Source organism: Spinacia oleracea, chromosome 3 (genome assembly GCF_020520425.1).
Source record: "Spinacia oleracea cultivar Varoflay chromosome 3, BTI_SOV_V1, whole genome shotgun sequence".
Lineage (NCBI taxonomy): Eukaryota > Viridiplantae > Streptophyta > Magnoliopsida > Caryophyllales > Amaranthaceae > Spinacia > Spinacia oleracea.
The window spans coordinates 59,025,672-59,039,301 of record NC_079489.1 but is presented as its reverse complement, the minus strand read 5'-3'; the positions used below and the strand labels follow the sequence as shown (position 1 = coordinate 59,039,301).

General features: G+C 35.2%; 2 long non-coding RNA genes across 2 annotated transcripts; both read right to left on the bottom strand.

The window, feature by feature from the left end:
* Positions 1 to 3,006: 3,006 nt before the first annotated feature.
* LOC130469048 (uncharacterized) lies at positions 3,007 to 4,271 on the bottom strand. Its single transcript, XR_008929428.1, has 2 exons — positions 4,230 to 4,271; positions 3,007 to 3,235 (listed from the first exon to the last, which is right to left on the bottom strand). It is a non-coding gene; the product is annotated as an uncharacterized lncRNA (long non-coding RNA).
* A 6,502-nt stretch (positions 4,272 to 10,773) lies between these two features.
* LOC130469047 (uncharacterized) lies at positions 10,774 to 12,038 on the bottom strand. The gene is made up of 2 exons (XR_008929427.1): positions 11,997 to 12,038; positions 10,774 to 11,002 (listed from the first exon to the last, which is right to left on the bottom strand). It is a non-coding gene; the product is annotated as an uncharacterized lncRNA (long non-coding RNA).
* Between the last annotated feature and the right edge of the window lie 1,592 nt (positions 12,039 to 13,630).

Here is a 13,630-nt window from a genome sequence, read left to right as displayed (position 1 = left end):
AAGGATACTTGTTCTTGATGGTGTTTAGCTCCCTAAAATCGATGCATAATTCCATACTCTTATCTTTTCCTTAACAAACACACAGGAGCTCCCCACGGTGATGCACTAGGCCTAATATACCCCTTAACGAAACAACTCTTGCAATTGTGTCTTAATTTGCTCATTTCGAGAGGTGTCATTCTATATGGTGCTTTAGTTATAGGTGTCGTTCCAGGAACTAAGTTTATAGTGGACTCAAAGGCTCCAACAGGTAACATACTTGCAATTTCACTCGGAAACACATCAATGAATCCACTCACAATGGCAACATCTTCGATTTTGACTCCAAGTTCTTTATTCACCTCTAACTTATACAGAAAAATAGTTCACGCTCCCTATTCATCAATTTTCCACTCGCATTACAGAAATAACCAAAGGTTCTTGGACTACCCAAAACATCTATACGAGGTCAATCTTCCAATATGGTTCCTTACATTTACTTTCTGAATTTCACAGTACGTCTATCTTAGCCTTATACAAACTTAGTCAATTCCATCCTAAGGTTTATGAATTCTTGTGCCTTTTGCTTTCTCATAAAAGGAGTTTCCTTAAGGCAGTAACAAACGAATCCCAATTGCATCTCTCAACAATGCTAAGTCTAACCCCATTTTCTCTCCACCACAAATCAGCCTCATCTTCCAAGTACAGTACAACTTGACCCACTCTCCTGTTCTCAAGACAGTGCACATCCCCAAACAGTTTCTCAAACTCTCTAACCCAGTTCTCTAGAAAGGTAGGATCAGCTTGCTTCTTAAAGTATGGTGGCTTAACTTTGGTTAGTCTCTCAAACATGTCCCCAGTAGAATCAGGACGCTCAGTTCTCTCTTCAGCCAGTCTTCCCGCCAAAAGGCGAATAGCAGCAACTAACTCATTATTGCTTGACATTCTAGTGTGCGACCTAAAATTAATCACTCTACGATACATAATTCATATGTCCCCTCTACGAAAGAAATTTAGATTTGATCATAGAGATCGCATCAACAAACACTTATTCAAGAATGTACACCAATAATAGAGCAATCATCGTCACTCATTTAAGAAAATATCCCTATCAAGGACATACAATTTGAAAACCAATGAATGGAAGTTCAATCACAACAAATAAGTAATAATATTCCCATTCGCGTGCCCAAAATAAACTTTTGATCATTTGGATTATCAATAATCTAACTCTATTCCTCAAAAGAATGTTAATAACAATTTCTAAACCATAATAACGCACTTGTCCTCAAATTAACATAAAGGTTCACGACACAAACATAAACTATTGTTGGCGAATAACGAAACTCTCAAACTGGAAATGAATACTTTAACTTCTATTGCTGACTCTATAAAGGCTTATTATATCCTTGAAGAGAATAAAGAATAACTCAAACTCTTATTGCTTTAACTTTAAACCGTTGCTGATATGCCACTTATTCTTTAAAACATAAAAGAACTAACTAACTATTACAACTTCAAATGTTTAAGGCATCTTGCCTACCTATTCTTTCCTTGGAAACTTGTGGGGTAAGATCTAGATCTTCAATATTCGTCGAATTCTTCTTCCGAGTATGAGTCTTCTTTCATGGCTTCATCTTGATGAGACTCACTTGCCACCTCACCATCACCTTTAGGTTCCACATCCGACTCACTAGGAATCTCAATGGTAGGCTCATGGGCCACTGGGTTAGGGTTATTTGCCTCAACCACTACATTCTCATTCTCCACGGTTACATCATTTCCCTCTAGATATTTACAACTCTAATAGGTTCATCTATAACTGCATCCCAAGCATGACTCCATGAGTTTCTACCCTCCTTGAACCCATTTTCTACTACCTCAATAATGGTGGTCAGGATCTCTAAGTCATATCTCTACCTACCATCCCTAGTCCCATACTTAATCAACTTTGGTGTTCCATCATCAGAATGCATGTCTTTAAACCTATATTTGAGTTCTAGGTATGGCATTTTGGTTAGGTAAGCAATGAACAGTAGTGGATGCTATGATGGTCTCTCTTATTAAGATGGGTTGGTCTTGTATCTAGCAAAATACTCACATCCAAACACGGCTTTCTTCATAAAGGGATATTTTATTCCTTAAAGAAACAACTTAAGGCCTCACTAACGATTTTCCAACCAAACCATAATCAAAGTTCAATAAAGCAATAAGTTCGATGGAATCAAACCATCTCTCTAATGCAGATTTAAATGCAACACTTAAACATTTAGTACACGCACGTTCATAACAATCAACTTCTTATCATTGACTAGCTACTAATGCACATATAATTCTATCTTATATGCCCTTCTTATACTACCCATCTCTCATAAACTAACGCATTGAAATAATTTAATTAACAAAGTAAAATGACGATAATATAAGAAAATTATAACATAGAATAATAACATAAATAAAAATATAAAATAAATAAAGTGAAATAAATTAAGGAAATGCGTAGCGAATAAATTCGAAAATAAAGTTATTAATTCGAAAAAGTTTATATTTCCTAAATAACGAATTCTAAATCTTGAAACAACAAAAAATTTTTTTTTTTTTTTTTTTTTTTGAACTTCTTTTTTTTTAAAAAAAATGTACTCATTTTTTTGAATAATAAATAATAAGAAAAATAAAAATTTCGAAAGTATCGCTTTAACTTGAATAAATAATTTGATTTCGAACTTAAATAAAAAATATTATGTTCTTTCAAACAAGATAAAAGGAAATCGGCCCCCCAAAAAAAAGTACCAATTTTTTAACACTATAATACGTAGAAGCTCGATTTTTAAGAATTTTATTTTAAATAACTAGATAGTTAGGCGCCTAAAAATTTATTAAAGTAAAACCTTAGCTTCTAGATACCACTTTGTAACACCCCGACAATTCTCTCTTTTCTAAAATAACCTTTTCATATAAAACATAGAGAATTATCAAGGCATTATCGCCCGTGTGAAAACGTAACGGCTTATTCAGAATTTTGCAGCGGAAAACATAAAACTAACTTTAGGTTTATAAATAATCGATTACAGGTTTAGTCTCAAAAATCAACCAACGAAAATAAGGAAATATAAATAGTATGACAAGTTTAAAGTCCATTTAAACAAACCCAAGTCAACTTAGCAAATCAAAACTAAATACAAGCTCTCTATTCCCGATCCCAATGATGCAACATCTTCAAACCTGCAGATGGACAATGCTTATTGATCCTTAGAGACTGCTCACCAAAGATTGGGTCATCACAGGATCAATAAGGCATAGCCATGATCAACATGCACAAGCAAAAGCACGTAATCAGCAAAGCTGAGTACTACATACTAAATCAATAATAATCCTAACATGATTCTATTAAACGAACAACCCTAACATGATACTAATGAACACAAACAAGGGCAGACAAAACATGATAGTTTGACGACCATACTTGACCAGACTATACTAGGCTAGACTTTTAGCAATAATATTATTTTAGTTGAAATAGACAATGGACCGAGTTGACCGTCCAGAAGTCTTCACTAAGGAAGACGAGGTACGGGCGCGACTCCGTAACCTCAGTGACCTGCGATATCGAGGAACGTTTTAATAAAAATAGAACACGGTGATCAATCCGGTCCCAGAAAAGGCCATGGGCTACCACCATGAACCTTAACTCCTGTTTGTCCGTCACTTTAGACGTGCACAGTCTAAAGCTATTGCTACTCAGTTTCACTTTACATGATTTACAAATTTAGACTCTGTTATGACTCAACAACCACATAAGGCATACAATCCACATTTGTTCACAACTGTTTTTATCTTGAAATTAAGTAAGTGATCATAAAGGCATCAATCAAGACTCATTCCAATTTACCCAACCTTTCCTTTAACCATGATCAACCCTGTATATGGGTATAAAGTTTCAACTTACTAAACAAGGTCCACCGCCCTCATAAAGTAGTGAAAAGCTAAGAAGGGAACAATAATCCATCGATCCAAACCAACATATAGAATAATCTAGTGTTCCCAACCAACATGTTTGTATCAATCATCCATACTAACATGTTACAATTCTCATAATGCAATATAAGTTTAATATGTTCATCCCACGGTATCAAACATGCAATTTCAACCTGACTAAGTTCATCAACAACATTAACATAACCAAGTTCATCAACAATTCAACATGGTTTCAACAATTAGCACACATTCCAAGCACACAGGTATGTACGTACCTTGTGTAAACAAACTGATAGGCCACTTTAACGAATTCAAAAGTCACCCACAAGGAATTCTTCGCCTAAAAACAACCAATAAAATTCCCCAATCAATATCCAACAGTTTACAGCAATACTATAGTACTCTAAGTACACCCTAAACATATTTTGAACCATCCCCAATATCGAAACTTAACTAAATAACCTCCAAGCATAATAACTATTAAACTAATGATCCCAAAACGTTCTAAATTTCATTAACACATCCCTTTTAAAATTTTCAGCAATATAAAATAATTTCAAACGTCCACAAAACATAATCAATGTTCTTAAAATCATAAAAATAATAGCTTTAATAATATATAACCATTCTATTATGATTTAAATCATTAAAAATCTTAAAAATTCACACTTTAATAATTAAAATCATTATTTCATTTCAATTACCTAATCTGAAAATTAATAATTTAATTATGCAAACCTAAAATTCTGAAATCCACAATTAAATCATAAAGCTTATAATTTAAATTCAAGAAACGCAATTTAAATTATTAAAACGTTATTAAATTCATTATTTAAACATAATATGTAAATCTGAAAATTCTAGTTAAATCATAAAAACATATAATTTAGATTCAAGAACATAATTTAAATTCAAGAGCATAAATTCAAATTAATAAACTTAATTAAAATATTTAAATAACTTAGGGTTTAAGAAATAACCAAAAGGAGAGGAGGAGGAGGAGAGGGACTGCCGGCGGCTGGTGCAGGCACGGCGACGAGGGAGGCGCGGCTGGTGGCGACGTGACTGGGCGGCGCGACTGGTGTTGGTGGTCGCGGGTAATTGCAGGTGGTTGGGACTGGCTTGCGCAAGGAGTAAACAAGGAGGAGGAGAAGCAAGCGCGGCTTGACTGCAGCGACGCGACGGTCGACGGGAGGTGCAGCAAGGTGGCGCGACAAGGGCGGCGCAGCACCAGTGATTAGGTGGTGACGACGGTTGTGGTGGCTGTGCGAAACAGAACCCGCGATTAAGGGGGAATAAAAGCGAAAGAAAGAGAAACGAAAGAGAAGAGGAAGGAGGAAGGAATTACCGTGCACAGGAGGAGGAGGAACGACGGTGGTCGGGTGGCGGTTGATCGACGGCGGCGGCTGAGACAAGAGAGGGCAGGGTTGTGCGTCGTGGATGTTGAAGCAAGAAGAAGGAGGTGTTTGAAGCTGTTTTACGTGAAGTGGAGTAGAGGGTTGAGATGGGTTTCACGTGAAGTTGAAGCAAGGGTAGGGAATTTTGGGCTTACTTATTTTGGGCTTTATCAATTTGGGCTTGGCTTAGGATTAAGGTTGTTTGAATCCAAAATGATTAGGATTGTTTTCTAAATTCAATCGATCGTGTTTTCGTAATTCGAATTCGTTTTAACTTAAAATTCTAAAATCATTTTCAATTTCGTAAATCGTTGAAAATATTAAAATGTAATAAATAAGTATACGTGAATTATATATTTATTACTCAAAATTCCTAAATTCTAATTAAATATAAATAATATACGTTAAAATATATTAATAAAATTTATAAATTTACGGGGGATTACAATCTACCCCTCTTAAAAGAAGTTTCGTCCCGAAACTTGACACGAAATTTACCACATTTTTCCCGAAAGCTTTTAACTTATTCTTACTAAAGAAGTACTTGTGCCACCTATGTGCACTCTTTTGCCAACTCAAAGCTGCTTGTGTTACTCATGAACACATTTTTCTTATGCGGAGAATCTATTTACTTGCATCAACATGTATAATTTGCTAAAATAAGCATAAAAATGCATAAAAATACCATAAAAATAGGTAAAAAGCGCGAATTTATATCGCATTCTACCCCTCTTAAAGAAAACGAGTTACGCCCTCGTAACTCATCTCAGGGAATAACTTTGGATATTTTTCCTCAACGAATTATGTCCTCAATACAATATTCTCACTAAACTCATTCCAACAAGTAAGACTTCTACAATTCTTTCCATACAATGCCTCAACATGTGTCATCGTAATGCTTGCATGGTGACTATTGATGCACGAAAATTCAATCGAACCTAGGTGGCCTTCCCAATTACCCTTAAAATCCATAACACACGTTCTCAACATATATTCCGTTAGTAATCTTAGTCTGTCTATCGTTTGCAGGGTGGAAAGAAATACTCATTTTCAATGTTGTCCCCAAGATTCAACTGGATCTTATTGCCAAAATTTCGGACTTTTGTTCTCGGTAAGGATCTTACAAGTTGCCCTATAAAGGTAATGTCTCCAAATATTCGTAGATAACACCATAACAGTTAACTCTAAGTCATGGGTTTGGTAATTAGCCTTATAAGGTTTCAATTGATGCGGCAACAGCTAAATCTAGAAAGCTTCCTCACATTTCTCACTTCACTTGAAATTCGATTCCTTTTTCATCAAGTTGGTCATTGGTTTTGCTTACTTCGAAAAGTCTTTCACAACTTCCTATAATAGTCGTCTAGGCTTAGAGAACTTCAAATATCGGACACGTTCTTTGGAGTAGGTCACTCACCCACATCTTGAATCTTAGCAGGATCTACAGAGACTCTTTTTGTTCAACTTTTCCTTTTTACCGAACCTCATTACGCTTTTCATGGGTGTATAACTTTTGGGCTTAACTCTTAGCTCTTGCACCAATTCATGTATTTCTTTTCATCTTTTCCAGACAACAAATGATTTCTAACGATCCTGGACCACTGGAATCTTCTCTTAAATTTATTTCCTTACGTAACATGGTTCTCAATCAATTTAGTCCTTCACTTTTCCGTCGGTGTCACTTATACACATATAACTTCAAGATTTGTATACTTCATTTAATAAAACTAGATTCTTTCTAAGCGTCTCCAAGTAATTCTCAAGTGTTTGTCATGCTCTTTTTCATTCCTTGAACAAATCGGGATATCATCAATAACATAATAACGAACTTAATTCGAAATTCGTGGAAAATCTTATCCATCAAATCCATAATTATGGCAGGTGAATTGGTTAACCCAAAAGACATTACTCTAAACCCATAATGACAATAACGAGTCCTAATGAGGTCTTATAGGCCCTTATCAGCTATCCTCAATTGGTGATACTTCAAACACAATCAGTCTTCAAGAACACACTCGCCCAATTCGATTGACCCAATATGTCATCTATCCTAGGCAAAGGATACTTGTTCTTGATGGTGTTTAGCTCCCTAAAATCGATGCATAATTCCATACTCTTATCTTTTCCTTAACAAACACACAGGAGCTCCCCACGGTGATGCACTAGGCCTAATATACCCCTTAACGAAACAACTCTTGCAATTGTGTCTTAATTTGCTCATTTCGAGAGGTGTCATTCTATATGGTGCTTTAGTTATAGGTGTCGTTCCAGGAACTAAGTTTATAGTGGACTCAAAGGCTCCAACAGGTAACATACTTGCAATTTCACTCGGAAACACATCAATGAATCCACTCACAATGGCAACATCTTCGATTTTGACTCCAAGTTCTTTATTCACCTCTAACTTATACAGAAAAATAGTTCACGCTCCCTATTCATCAATTTTCCACTCGCATTACAGAAATAACCAAAGGTTCTTGGACTACCCAAAACATCTATACGAGGTCAATCTTCCAATATGGTTCCTTACATTTACTTTCTGAATTTCACAGTACGTCTATCTTAGCCTTGTACAAACTTAGTCAATTCCATCCTAAGGTTTATGAATTCTTGTGCCTTTTGCTTTCTCATAAAAGGAGTTTCCTTAAGGCAGTAACAAACGAATCCCAATTGCATCTCTCAACAATGCTAAGTCTAACCCCATTTTCTCTCCACCACAAATCAGCCTCATCTTCCAAGTACAGTACAACTTGACCCACTCTCCTGTTCTCAAGACAGTGCACATCCCCAAACAGTTTCTCAAACTCTCTAACCCAGTTCTCTAGAAAGGTAGGATCAGCTTGCTTCTTAAAGTATGGTGGCTTAACTTTGGTTAGTCTCTCAAACATGTCCCCAGTAGAATCAGGACGCTCAGTTCTCTCTTCAGCCAGTCTTCCCGCCAAAAGGCGAATAGCAGCAACTAACTCATTATTGCTTGACATTCTAGTGTGCGACCTAAAATTAATCACTCTACGATACATAATTCATATGTCCCCTCTACGAAAGAAATTTAGATTTGATCATAGAGATCGCATCAACAAACACTTATTCAAGAATGTACACCAATAATAGAGCAATCATCGTCACTCATTTAAGAAAATATCCCTATCAAGGACATACAATTTGAAAACCAATGAATGGAAGTTCAATCACAACAAATAAGTAATAATATTCCCATTCGCGTGCCCAAAATAAACTTTTGATCATTTGGATTATCAATAATCTAACTATATTCCTCAAAAGAATGTTAATAACAATTTCTAAACCATAATAACGCACTTGTCCTCAAATTAACATAAAGGTTCACGACACAAACATAAACTATTGTTGGCGAATAACGAAACTCTCAAACTGGAAATGAATACTTTAACTTCTATTGCTGACTCTATAAAGGCTTATTATATCCTTGAAGAGAATAAAGAATAACTCAAACTCTTATTGCTTTAACTTTAAACCGTTGCTGATATGCCACTTATTCTTTAAAACATAAAAGAACTAACTAACTATTACAACTTCAAATGTTTAAGGCATCTTGCCTACCTATTCTTTCCTTGGAAACTTGTGGGGTAAGATCTAGATCTTCAATATTCGTCGAATTCTTCTTCCGAGTATGAGTCTTCTTTCATGTCTTCATCTTGATGAGACTCACTTGCCACCTCACCATCACCTTTAGGTTCCACATCCGACTCACTAGGAATCTCAATGGTAGGCTCATGGGCCACTGGGTTAGGGTTATTTGCCTCAACCACTACATTCTCATTCTCCACGGTTACATCATTTCCCTCTAGATATTTACAACTCTAATAGGTTCATCTATAACTGCATCCCAAGCATGACTCCATGAGTTTCTACCCTCCTTGAACCCATTTTCTACGACCTCAATAATGGTGGTCAGGATCTCTAAGTCATATCTCTACCTACCATCCCTAGTCCCATACTTAATCAACTTTGGTGTTCCATCATCAGAATGCATGTCTTTAAACCTATATTTGAGTTCTAGGTATGGCATTTTGGTTAGGTTAGCAATGAACAGTAGTGGATGCTATGATGGTCTCTCTTATTAAGATGGGTTGGTCTTGTATCTAGCAAAATACTCACATCCAAACACGGCTTTCTTCATAAAGGGATATTTTATTCCTTAAAGAAACAACTTAAGGCCTCACTAACGATTTCCCAACCAAACCATAATCAAAGTTCAATAAAGCAATAAGTTCGATGGAATCAAACCATCTCTCTAATGCAGATTTAAATGCAACACTTAAACATTTAGTACACGCACGCTCATAACAATCAACTTCTTATCATTGACTAGCTACTAATGCATATATAATTCTATCTTATATGCCCTTCTTATACTACCCATCTCTCATAAACTAAAGCATTGAAATAATTTAATTAACAAAGTAAAATGACGATAATATAAGAAAATTATAACATAGAATAATAACATAAATAAAAATATAAAATAAATAAAGTGAAATAAATTAAGGAAATGCGTAGCGAATAAATTCGAAAATAAAGTTATTAATTCGAAAAAGTTTATATTTCCTAAATAACGAATTCTAAATCTTGAAACAACTAAATTTTTTTTTTTTTTTTTTTTTTTTTGAACTTCTTTTTTTTTTAAAAAAATGTACTCATTTTTTTGAATAATAAATAATAAGAAAAATAAAAATTTCGAAAGTATCGCTTTAACTTGAATAAATAATTTGATTTCGAACTTAAATAAAAAATAGGAAAATTTGGTAATATTAATCCAACCTTTGGCCGATTTTCTTTTATTAATCCCACCTACGACATATTTTTTAATAATCCCACCTTTACTACCCGACGACTTTTATTGGGCTTAAGTGGCCGGTAATCGGTGAAAAAGTCAACGAGATGGTGATGAATTGATGATGATGACTGAATATATCGAGAGAGAGTACTGCCATGTAGAGAAATAATGTCGCTTACAACAGTTTTATGACCTGTTGGGCCTAATAAAAGATGTTGGGTAATAAAGGTGGGATTATTAAAAAATATGTCGTAGGTGGGCTTAATAAAAGAAAATCGGTCAAAGGTTGGATTAATATTACCAAATTTTCCTAAAAAATATTATGTTCTTTCAAACAAGATAAAAGGAAATCGGCCCCCCAAAAAAAAGTACCAATTTTTGAACACTATAATACGTAGAAGCTCGATTTTTAAGAATTTTATTTTAAATAACTAGATAGTTAGGCGCCTAAAAATTTATTAAAGTAAAACCTTAGCTTCTAGATACCACTTTGTAACACCCCGACAATTCTCTCTTTTCTAAAATAACCTTTTCATATAAAACATAGAGAATTATCAAGGCATTATCGCCCGTGTGAAAACGTAACGGCTTATTCAGAATTTTGCAGCGGAAAACATAAAACTAACTTTAGGTTTATAAATAATCGATTACAGGTTTAGTCTCAAAAATCAACCAACGAAAATAAGGAAATATAAATAGTATGACAAGTTTAAAGTCCATTTAAACAAACCCAAGTCAACTTAGCAAATCAAAACTAAATACAAGCTCTCTATTCCCGATCCCAATGATGCAACATCTTCAAACCTGCAGATGGACAATGCTTATTGATCCTTAGAGACTGCTCACCAAAGATTGGGTCATCACAGGATCAATAAGGCATAGCCATGATCAACATGCACAAGCAAAAGCACGTAATCAGCAAAGCTGAGTACTACATACTAAATCAATAATAATCCTAACATGATTCTATTAAACGAACAACCCTAACATGATACTAATGAACACAAACAAGGGCAGACAAAACATGATAGTTTGACGACCATACTTGACCAGACTAGACTAGGCTAGACTTTTAGCAATAATATTATTTTAGTTGAAATAGACAATGGACCGAGTTGACCGTCCAGAAGTCTTCACTAAGGAAGACGAGGTACGGGCGCGACTCCGTAACCTCAGTGACCTGCGATATCGAGGAACGTTTTAATAAAAATAGAACACGGTGATCAATCCGGTCCCAGAAAAGGCCATGGGCTACCACCATGAACCCCAACTCCTGTTTGTCCGTCACTTTAGACGTGCACAGTCTAAAGCTATTGCTACTCAGTTTCACTTTACATGATTTACAAATTTAGACTCTGTTATGACTCAACAACCACATAAGGCATACAATCCACATTTGTTCACAACTGTTTTTATCTTGAAATTAAGTAAGTGATCATAAAGGCATCAATCAAGACTCATTCCAATTTACCCAACCTTTCCTTTAACCATGATCAACCCTGTATATGGGTATAAAGTTTCAACTTACTAAACAAGGTCCACCGCCCTCATAAAGTAGTGAAAAGCTAAGAAGGGAACAATAATCCATCGATCCAAACCAACATATAGAATAATCTAGTGTTCCCAACCAACATGTTTGTATCAATCATCCATACTAACATGTTACAATTCTCATAATGCAATATAAGTTTAATATGTTCATCCCACAGTATCAAACATGCAATTTCAACCTGACTAAGTTCATCAACAACATTAACATAACCAAGTTCATCAACAATTCAACATGGTTTCAACAATTAGCACACATTCCAAGCACACAGGTATGTACGTACCTTGTGTAAACAAACTGATAGGCCACTTTAACGAATTCAAAAGTCACCCACAAGGAATTCTTCGCCTAAAAACAACCAATAAAATTCCCCAATCAATATCCAACAGTTTACAGCAATACTATAGTACTCTAAGTACACCCTAAACATATTTTGAACCATCCCCAATATCGAAACTTAACTAAATAACCTCCAAGCATAATAACTATTAAACTAATGATCCCAAAACGTTCTAAATTTCATTAACACATCCCTTTTAAAATTTTCAGCAATATAAAATAATTTCAAACGTCCACAAAACATAATCAATGTTCTTAAAATCATAAAAATAATAGCTTTAATAATATATAACCATTCTATTATGATTTAAATCATTAAAAATCTTAAAAATTCACACTTTAATAATTAAAATCATTATTTCATTTCAATTACCTAATCTGAAAATTAATAATTTAATTATGCAAACCTAAAATTCTGAAATCCACAATTAAATCATAAAGCTTATAATTTAAATTCAAGAAACGCAATTTAAATTATTAAAACGTTATTAAATTCATTATTTAAACATAATATGTAAATCTGAAAATTCTAGTTAAATCATAAAAACATATAATTTAGATTCAAGAACATAATTTAAATTCAAGAGCATAAATTCAAATTAATAAACTTAATTAAAATATTTAAATAACTTAGGGTTTAAGAAATAACCAAAAGGAGAGGAGGAGGAGGAGAGGGACTGCCGGCGGCTGGTGCAGGCACGGCGACGAGGGAGGCGCGGCTGGTGGCGACGTGACTGGGCGGCGCGACTGGTGTTGGTGGTCGCGGGTAATTGCAGGTGGTTGGGACTGGCTTGCGCAAGGAGTAAACAAGGAGGAGGAGAAGCAAGCGCGGCTTGACTGCAGCGACGCGACGGTCGACGGGAGGTGCAGCAAGGTGGCGCGGCAAGGGCGGCGCAGCACCAGTGATTAGGTGGTGACGACGGTTGTGGTGGCTGTGCGAAACAGAACCCGCGATTAAGGGGGAATAAAAACGAAAGAAAGAGAAACGAAAGAGAAGAGGAAGGAGGAAGGAATTACCGTGCACAGGAGGAGGAGGAACGACGGTGGTCGGGTGGCGGTTGATCGACGGCGGCGGCTGAGACAAGAGAGGGCAGGGTTGTGCGTCGTGGATGTTGAAGCAAGAAGAAGGAGGTGTTTGAAGCTGTTTTACGTGAAGTGGAGTAGAGGGTTGAGATGGGTTTCACGTGAAGTTGAAGCAAGGGTAGGGAATTATGGGCTTACTTATTTTGGGCTTTATCAATTTGGGCTTGGCTTAGGATTAAGGTTGTTTGAATCCAAAATGATTAGGATTGTTTTCTAAATTCAATCGATCGTGTTTTCGTAATTCGAATTCGTTTTAACTTAAAATTCTAAAATCATTTTCAATTTCGTAAATCGTTGAAAATATTAAAATGTAATAAATAAGTATACGTGAATTATATATTTATTACTCAAAATTCCTAAATTCTAATTAAATATAAATAATATACGTTAAAATATATTAATAAAATTTATAAATTTACGGGGGATTACAACGAAGGAAGTATTATTTAATGTTTGAATGTTAGTTATATTTTCGCTAGGTAGTTCTGGTACTAG